At 43.0% G+C, this 10,190-nt stretch overlaps 1 protein-coding gene and 1 long non-coding RNA gene across 2 annotated transcripts in view; one reads left to right on the top strand and one right to left on the bottom strand.

The window, feature by feature from the left end:
* SNTB2 (syntrophin beta 2) overlaps positions 1-10,190 on the top strand; it is a 71,984-nt gene that overhangs the window by 13,595 nt on the left and 48,199 nt on the right. The gene's annotated exons all lie outside the window — the stretch shown is intronic.
* LOC311583416 lies at positions 4,068-5,369 on the bottom strand. Its single transcript, XR_014774498.1, has 2 exons — positions 5,236-5,369; positions 4,068-5,034 (listed from the first exon to the last, which is right to left on the bottom strand). It is a non-coding gene; the product is annotated as an uncharacterized lncRNA (long non-coding RNA).

Raw genomic sequence — 10,190 nt, 5'->3', positions numbered from 1 at the left:
GTTTAGAAAGAGGGTCTCCTATAGCCCTGGCTGGCTCAAACTAACTGTGCAGCTGAGAGTGACCTTGATCTCTGATCCCCCTGCCTCTATCACCTGAGTGTTGGGATTACAATTGTGTGCACTGTGTCAGTGTAGTCTGGCTTTGTGGGTTTGCAGAAACTTTTTCTGTCATCTCCCCTCCCCAGGCTTTCTTGTCTTTTTGAGAGTATGCCCTTCGCAACAGCTTTTTCCAGTCTTTTAATGGGACTGATGCACTGCCAGTTGTGCTAAGAAGGCTCTGTTCTAAGCCCGGTATGAACCACCACACCAGGCCCCCATTTTTCTTTTTTTCAAAAAGTCAACTGGTTGTCTCAGCATTATTTGTCAGTCCTTTTATACTGTTTGATAGTTGATTGTGGCTGTCCTGAGTGCCATATGGAGAAAGGCAGATCAAAGCCATATTTGGAGTCAGCTGGAAGGATTATTATGCTTAATTAGTGCTGTCTGCTACCCTAGAAATAACCTGTCTTTTTATTATTGATTTGATGTGCATCTTTTATTTAACTTTGTCATCATCATTATTATTTTGAAACAGAGTCTCACTATGTAGTCCTGGCTGGCCTAGAAGTCTGTATGTAGACCAGGCTGACTTCAGACTAGAAATTGTCTTACCTCTCTCTGTGATTAAAGCTGTGAGCCACTGTGCCCAGCTGAAGTGCCTCTTCTTATACACCTTTTTGTGTGTGCCCTGATTCTGGATTTTCTATTCTTTTTCTTCCTTTCTTTTTTTCCTATTTGAGTTGTTGAGCTTTTTTGGTGTGTATGTGTCTGTGTGTTTTGGTCGGTTGCTTGGTTAGTTAGATTTTTTTGTTTGTTTGTTTGGTTTTTTGAGACAGGCTTTCTCTATGTAGACCTGGTTGTTCTGGAACTCACTTGGTAGACCAGGTTGGCCTTGAACTCAGAGATCTGCTTGCCTCTGCCTCCCCAGTGGGGGTTAAAAGAGTGTGCCATCCAGCTTTTTTTTTTAAACATATTGTATGTTGTAGTGTCATACATTTAACATTTGATAATTAAAGTACATTATTACCATCAAAAAAGAGTTTAAGGGCCAGGCGGTGGTGGTGCACACCTTTAATCCCAGCACTCGAGAGGCAGAGGCAGGTGGATCACTGTGAGTTTGAGGCCAGCCTGGTCTACAAAGCAAGTCCAGGACAGCCAAGATACACAGAGAAACCCTGCCTTTAAAAAAAAAAAATAATAAAACAATAGAAAAGAAAAGAAAGAAGAAAGTACCACCTGCTCTTCCAGAGGAATTGGGTTCAAATCCCAGCACCCACATGTCTGTAACTCCATGATCTGATACCCTTATTACATAGACACACATACAGGCAAAACACCAATACATATATGTTTTTGGTGGTGTTTTTTTGTTTGTTTGTTTTCTTTTTTGAGACAAGGTTTCTCTGTGTATCCATGGCTGTCCTTGACTCACTTGGTAGACCAGGCTGTCCTCGAACTCACAGAGATCTGCCTGCCTCTGCCTCCCTAGTGCTGGGATTAAAGGCGTGTGCCACCATGCCCAGCAAATCAATGTTTTTTTTTAAAAAGGCCTTACTCTTTTATCCTTGATCAAAAATGGCCAATGAATTATCGAGGTGATGTTGATAGGTCAGGTTCTTACCTTGCACCTGGAAGCACATAAACTGAAGGTCAGAGTTTTTCAAAGTGGTGTTACCAAAGTTGAATGGGTGGTTGTAGCAATAAACAAAAAGCTACTGCATTGTTCTAGAAACATCAGAAAATGATAATGGAGATTAAATTATAAAGTATCAGTGTAGAGATTTAGGGGTCTTTTTCATGTATAGCGTCTTCTGCCTGAATATACACTTGCAGGCAGGCCAGAAGAGTGCATCAGATGGTTGTGAGCCACCACGTGGTTGCTGGAAACTGAACTCAGGACCTCTGGAAGAGCAGTCCATGCTCCTAACCTGTGAGCCATCTCTCCAGCCTTTGTTTGTTTGTTTTTCAAGATAGGGTTTCTCCATGTAATAACCCTGGCTGTCCTGTAATTCTCTTTGTAGACCAGGCTGGCCTCAAACTCACAGAGATTATCCTGCCTCCTTGAGTGTCACCACACCCAGCTGAATTAGGAGTCTTTTTGTTTGTTTGTTTGTATTGGTTAGTTTTGTGTTTTGAGACAGGGTTTCTCTATGTTAACTTGGCTGACCTGGACTTACTTTGTAGACCAGGCTGGCCTCGAACTCAAAGTGATCCACCTGTCTCTGCCTTCAGAGTGCTGGGACTAACGGCGTGCACCACCACAAATTAGGACTCTTATAGACAGTTCCGAGAATAAACTTGCAGCAAGAGTTTCACAAGCTCTTTTACTCTAAGTTACTCTCAACGTTTATTTTAATTGTACTTTGAAAATATTATTGGCAGACGGTGGTTTCTACACAAAGAAACCTTGTTTCAAAAAAGTAAAAAAGGAAGGGAAGAAGGAAAGAAAAGAAAAGAAAACATTATCATCTATTTTTCCAGTTAGGTCAACCAAAATGTGTAGCATTCAGGCTGTGATATAGCTCGGTTGGTAGAGTGCTTGGCCAGCTGAGTTTGTTCCCAGCACTCTATAACCCTGGTGTGGGGTGCATGTCCCAGCACTTGGAGTCAAAGACAGGAAGACAAGAAGTTCAGTCTTCTTCATCTACATAACAAGTACAGCCTTTGTACAAGAGATCCTGGTGGGGGTGGGGGGGACACAGGACGGGACAAGAGGACTCATATTTGCTAAGCCTTTAAGTCAGAAATTTAGATTGAAATATTTGTCTATCAAAATAGAATATGCAACTTTATTTTAGCAAAAATTATTTGGTTGCAAGAAACCAAAGCACACTAATTTAAGCTGAAGTGGTATGTGCTACCTCAGGTAGTTCCGAAGGCTGTCGGTGGCTCTAGGTTTAGGTTCAGTGGAATCCAAAAGCTCAAATTATCTTGGTTGGCCACAACAGTTCCTGTTGTTGAGAGTCTAATTCTGTATAGTCAGCTAAAATGGCACCAACAGTTCTAGGAATATATAGTCCTCACTTATTTTAAACCACGATCTCTTACTGGGTAGCCCAGGTTGGCCTTGCACTCTGCCTCAGCCTCCTGAACACTAGGATTACAGGCAGGAGGCCCCACATTCCTTTGTATATCATCCTGGGTTAGTACCTTCTTACCTAGCAGCTTTAGGAAAGGTTCCTAATTTAGCTCTGCCTGGCCCACTTCTTGGACTATATCACTGTTACCAAGATGATAGAGCTATGGTCTAGGCTTAGGTCATATGTCTGCCTTGTATGGATATTCAAAATGCATCAGACTGAACTATTATGGGGTGGCTGCTACACACATTTATGTCCACTATAACAGTACAGACAGCTAAAACTACATTCATATCTAAATTGTAATTTAAAATGTTTTCTTTATTTATCTTTTATATTGTTAAAAAAAAAATTCCCGAGACAGGGTTTCTCTATATGGCCTTGGCTGTGTTGGACTCGTACACTGTGTGCCTGCCTGGTGCTTGCAGAGCAAAGTGTAGAGAAGGCCAGTGGACTCCCTAAACTGGAATTATAAATGGTTGTGAGCAGCCCTGTGGATGCTGGCAACTGAGCCCCTCTGCAATAGCAACTAGTGCTCTTGACCTCTGAACCACCTCCTACTTTTAATTTATAAAATTATTAAGTGTAGATCTGATACGGCTCCCGCAAGGGAAAAAGTGGTGAAAAAGAACCAGGAAAGTGAATCTGTTAGCTGTAGTTTCTGTTCCTCAGAATTCTGAGGCAAGAGGATCACAGTTTTAGGGCCTACAGAGTAAGTTCAAGGCAAGCCTGGGAAGCCTAATGACCTTGGGTCAAAATAAAGAGGACTGGGAATATAGCTGAGTAGTAAAAGTCTTGCCTAGTGTGTACCAGCCACTGGGTTCAAGCTCCTATAGTGCAGTAAATAATGAAATAAGTAATGCCTGGGGAGGCATGGGCATGAAAGTCCTTTAATAGTGTTTAGTTAAGTATTAATTTGTGAGATTTAGTCTATTGTTTTTCATTATGTGTGTGCATGTGCAAGTCAAGTCCTTCCCCCAAAGGCCTGAGGTATCAGATCTCCATGAAGCTGGAGTCACACTATTGTGAGCTACCCAACATGGATGCTGGGAGCGAGACACAGGAGCAGTGAGGCCCGTTAAACCCTGAGTCATCTTTCCTGCCCTAAAGTATTCATCTCCTCCCCTTGGGGAAAAAAAACTAAGATTCTTTATGAAAGGAATGCATTTTTCAACTTGGGGCGAGGAATGTAAGTATTGCTAAATCACTGGATATTGCCCAGGTTTAGATAACATATGAATTGAAAGGAATGTAATCCATTCACATTGTGCTTACTGCCAGAAACAATAAACTTCAAAATCCCGAGCAAACAGAAGAAAACCAAAAACACCTGAGAAATTGTTCATGGATTGCCAGAAAGAAAAGTTTGAATGTTATTTTTACTTACCTGGAAAGTAATGCTTGAGTTTGAGTAAAACATCTATGAGTAGTCTTCATCAATTATGTAGGTTAATCAATTCTGCAGATAATTTTCCTAAAATATTGTATCTTAGGCCTCTCTTGGCCTAAGAGAAGCCTAACTCATCTTCTGGGTAGAAGATGAGTTACACAGGCTATGAGGTCAAGTAAGTGTATGGTTCTGTGTGATGGAAGGAAATAGTGTTGTTTAAGCAATGGTTCATTAACAAAGCCATGATGAGTGACAAGATACATAAAATTCTTACCATGTAGGTCTTTAAAAACACAAATTTTGGGCTGCTGGTTTTGCTCTACACCATGAGCCACACTTCTCAAGCCTTCCTTACTGCTACCAGTGGGGGACGACCCCCAAACTATGAAAGATCCCAGGAAGAATATGAACTGGCCAAGCTGGGGGAACCCCATGGATCAGCTTCTGTCAGAACCCAGAGAGGTCTCTGTGCCTGTCCATGTGGTCTGGTCTCTCTGCAGTACACTCTTCATGAACCTCTGCTGCCTGGGTTTCTTTTTTTTTTTTTTTTGGTTTTTTTTTTTTTTTTTTTTTTTGGTTTTTTTCGAGACAGGGTCTCTCTGTGTAGCCTTGGCCATCCTGGACTCACTTTGTAGACCAGGCTGGCCTCGAACTCACAGCGATCCACCTACCTCTGCCTCCCGAGTGCTGGGATTAAAGGCGTGCGCCACCACGCCCAGCTGCTGCCTGGGTTTCATTGCCTATGCCTACCCTGTGAAGTCTAGGGACAGGAAAATGGTGGGTTATGTGACTGGAGCCCAGCTCTACACTTCCATTGCCCAGTGCCTGAACATCAGCACCCTGGTTTCCAGCATCCTTATGGTTGTTAATCACCATTGCTGCTGCCATAAGCTATGGTCCTCTTTATACTTATTAGAGGGTTCTGGCTTTTGCTCCTGACATGTGCTCCACTATCCACAGCTGCCTCCCTCCTTGGTTCCTATATACAGATGTAACACTCACCCATCTAGCCATAGTGGATTCAATAAAGTGCATTAATAGTGCATTAACACACACACTACAGATTTTCTTCCCCTTTTACACTTCCTTCCCAGATGGAAAGTGACTTTAGAGCGTCGTCCACCTGTCTGAAAAAAACTGCTATTAGCTGGTTTAGGATTATGTCAATGTAGTGATGTAGGCTGACAGGCCATGATTCAAAGCTTTCATGTATACCTGCTATTTAAGTCCTGTTCCCTATAATTTCAGCATTTAACCTGAATATTGATAATATTTTGCTGTATCTTTCTGTCCCCGGTCCCAGTGTCCTTCCTGACCAGCATGTCAGACTGAGCCATGCATGACCTGGCAGATCCCTTTGTAGTGTAATTGTGTAAAGGGCTGGAGGGTTCTATTCTTTGTGGTAGGGAGGTTTTCTATTTATCTCCTCCTTACCAACTTCCGTATCAAAAAAGGAGTAGCTTCTCAAGTCTCTGTATTATTTTGAACACAGATTCCAACTGTGCTGGTTAGTTTTTGTCAACCTTACACAAACTAGTCACCTGGAAAGAAGGAACCTCAGCTGAGAAGTTTTCTCCATCAGACTGACCTCTGGTCATGTCTGTGGGCGTTTATTTTACATTGCTAACTTATGTAGGAGGATCTAGCCCACTGTAGCAGGACACTCCCTAGACTTGTAGGCCTGGCCTGTGTAAGAAAGGTAGTAAGCTGAACAAGGCAGGAAGCAATATTTTTCTGTGGTTTTTGTTTCAAGTTCTTTTTTTTTTTTTAACTTTTATTTTATGTACATTGATGTTTTGCCTACATGTGTGAGGGGGTTGGATCCCCTGGAACAGGAGTTACAGACAGCTGTGACCTGCATTTGGGTGCTGGGAATTGAACCCCGGGTCCTCTGCAAGAGCAGCCAGTGCTTCTAACTACTGAGCTGTCTCTCCGGCCCGGTCTTTTTCAAGTGCTCAAATCACTGCCCTGGCTTCCCTGGATGCTGAACCGTTATGTGGAAGGATAAGCCTTTTCCTCTCTCAAGTTGCTTTTGGTCAGTGTTTTATTACAGCAACAAAAAACAAAGTAGGACACTTGTCTTTTTTTGTTTTTTGTTTTTTGTTTTGAGACAGGGTGTCTCTGTGTAGCTTTGGCTGTCCCTGACATACTTTGTAGCCAAGGCTGGCCTCAAACTCACAGTGATCCACCTGCCTCTGCCTTCCCAAGTGCTGGGATTAAAGGCATGCACCGCCGCCGCCACCACCACCCAGCTGGAACTTCATGTCTTGTCAAATAGAAAAACATGCTGATCTCTCCTTTCCTCCGCCATCACGCGCTGTGTGTCAAACTCAGCTTCTCGTCATATCTTCTCACAAGACTTTCAGAATCAAGCGGTTCCTGGCCAAGAAACAAAAGCAAAACCAGCCTATTCCTCAGTGGATTCGGATGAAAACTGGTAACAAGATCAGGTACAACTCCAAGAGAAGACACTGGAGGAGACCGAAGCTGGGACCGTAAGGATTCAGAGTGGCGAGACTGACTGAGGCTTTATACTGAATTAATCAATCCTACCAGATGGAGTTCAGCATTTTTAACCCTGGGGGGACTTAGTCTTGTCTAAATGGGAGTATGGCTTGTCCACGCCAGAAAAAAGAAAAACATGCTGAATAGTAGTTTTAAACATCAGATTTTTGCCACTGTCCTCTTTACAAAACAGCACTTCAGGCCTTGCCTAGAATGGTCTTAAAATCAGAGACACAAAGCCTTCATTAGAATGATCTTTCATTAATCTCATTTTGTGGAAACAAAGCACCTCAGGGCCATCAGCCTAAATTAGCCTGTTTGGGTTTAAGTTGGGGAAACCTAGAACGCATTTGAGAAGGAAGGTTTTTCAAATGACCCAACAACATGTGGAGCTTTACAAATCGGCCATTCTTGTAATCAGTCTCAGTTATGTGCTCTGTGGCCTAGGCAAGTATTTACCACTCTCCAGTTGACCACACTGTTTCTTGGAATTCTGTCTCCTTCTACATAATTTTAACAGAGCTTGTTTGTCCCACTAAATCCAGTGGTGATAGTGATCATTTTGAAACATGGCATCACGTGTCCTGTGGCCCAGGCCGGCCTTGGTACTCTTTGCTCCTACCTCCTGCTCAGGTCTTGTGCTGTGCTGAGGATCCTGCTCTGTTTCTGTAACTTGATTTTAAGTGCCTAGGAACACAGTGTAGAAGACTTTAATAAAAAGGAGATTCTAACTGTGCGCAGCACAGTTGACTTCCCTCGAGTTAAGGGGAGAAGTATTAAGGACTTTCTTCACAGCCCGCCCTCAGTTCCACCCTGCCCAGAGACCATTTACTAGACTTCCTATTTGACAGATATGTCTTCTCTCCCCGCCCCCCACCCCACCATTTTGTTGTTGTTTTGTTTTTTGAGACAGGAGTTCTCCATGTAGTCCTGGCTGTCCCGGAACTCAGAGACCCACCGGCTTCTGCCTTCCGCGTGCTGGAATTAAAGGTGTGCTCCATCGCCGCCTGCCTCTTCTCTTCCCGCCCCTTCTAACACTGGGACAGGAGCTCCTGTTGTATCTTGTTTTCCTTCCTTGTCACATCTACTAATCCTTGGATGTTCATTCCGGCATCTGGTTTAGTGAGTGTGACATCACAGCCTTTTATTTGTGTTAGTCTTTCCATTTCCTCTTCCCTGCATCTGAAACAACACCTTTCCCACTATGGCCCCTACTGATCCAAACAAAGAATGTTAAAATCTGCTTACATACAAGAGAGGATTTGAAAAAGGGAGAGATGAAATATGTAAACAAACAAACAAGGAAACAAACAAAACTATGCTTTCTAAGGTTACTTCCTAAAAGTACTTTAATGCAGCCCATGTGCTGCTAAACACAACTTGTTATACAGAGTAAAATCCTTCTTTTCATATCCTGTACACAAGTATAACTTTTTTTTTTTTGAGACTGGGCCTCTGTAGCTCAGGCTGGCATGAAACCACAGCAATCTTTTTAGCTTAGTGTTCAGAATGCTGCAGTTATAAGCATATATGACAAAGCTGTGTTCTCAGCTACATTTCTTAAAAAGTGATGAGAAGCCGGGCATAGTGGCACACGCCTTTAGTTCCAGCAGAGGCTGGATCTGTGAGTTAGAGGCCAGCGTGGTCTACAGAGGCAGTTCAAGGCTAGCCAGGGCTACACAGAGAAACTCTGTCTAAGGGGGAAAAAAGATTTGTAAACACATTTTCTCCTGTGCTCAGGGTGATGCTTTGCATGGGTATTTGTTAGCTGCATGAAGAGGAGGAGCTAGGGACACTAAGTGCTCTTTTTTTTTTCTTTTCAGCAAGGAATTCAAGTTTTAAAATTACATTTGTAGTGGGATGCTTTAATCTCCGCACTTGAGATGCAGAGGTGTCTTAGGGTTCAAGGCTAGCCTGGTCTTCATAGTAAATTCCAGGACAGCCAGGGTTACACAGAGAAACCCTGTCTTGAAAAACCTAAACAAACGAATGAATGAATAAATAAGTAATATTTGTATATTAATGCCATGTGTGTATGCACTCATGGCGTACATGTGGAAATCAGAAGACAGCCCTGAGGGAGTTTGTTCTTTCCCAAACACACGAAGGCTCTAGGGATCAAACTCAGGTCATTAGGCTTGGCAGCAAGCACTCTTACCCACCGAGCCACCTCACTGGAGACAGGATTTCATGTATTCCAGGCTGGCCTCAGACTTGTGATGTACTTAGTGCTTGTTAGGTGCTGGGTGCTGAGATGGACCTCAGTCGATAATGTGCTAAGGGCAAGCAAACTAAGCTCGGTTCAATTCCTCATGAACTGGATGTGTAATCCCTGGAGTAATGTGGGCAAAAGAATCATAAATTCAAAATCATTTTCAAATACTTAGGTACATAGGGACTTTATGGTCAGTCTGGGCTAGAGATCCTATCTCAGACAAAAAAGAAAAATAAAAAACTCTTGTGTCTTTGTTATGGTTACTATTGCTGTAGTGAATCACCATGACTAAAGCAATGTGGGGAGGAAAGATTTATTTGGCTTACACTTCCACATCACAGCTCATCATCAAAGGAAGTGAAGACAGGAACTAAAGCAGGGCAGGAACCTGGAGGCAGGACCTGATGTGGAGGCCATGGAGGGGTGCTGCTTACTGGCTTCTCATGGCTTGCTCCGCCTGCTCTCATATAGCACCCAGACTCACCAGCCCAGGGATGGCACCACCCAAAAGAGGCTGGGCCCTCCCCCATCAATCACCAATTAATAAGAATATCCCCTACAGGCCTGCTCACAGCCCAGTCTTATGGAGGCGTTTTCCTAATTGAGGCTTCTTCCTCGCTGATGACTCTAGCTTGTATCAAGTTGACAATAAAACTAGCCAGCACACCCTGAATAACCTGCACTTAACAGTGTGGATAAAAATGAATGAAAATGAATGAGTATTAATAGTACTCTTAAAGAGACTACACTGTTTAGGTTCAGAGATTTCCTCAATATAATCATAGTGACTAGTTGTTTTGCTGTTGTTTGTTTTACTTTTACTTTTTAGCTTAAAACAGTAGTCTTTCCCCTATCCCAGGTTTTTTGGGGTAGTGTACAGTATCTTAACACCTAGCCCCTATAATCCGTAGACTTGTAGCAATCCTTCTGCCTCAGGATCACAGGTATGTGCCACCATACC

Source organism: Acomys minous (genome assembly GCF_964271855.1).
Source record: "Acomys minous genome assembly, chromosome: 14".
Taxonomy (NCBI): Eukaryota; Metazoa; Chordata; class Mammalia; order Rodentia; family Muridae; genus Acomys; species Acomys minous.
This window is presented reverse-complemented; position numbering and strand designations above follow the sequence as displayed.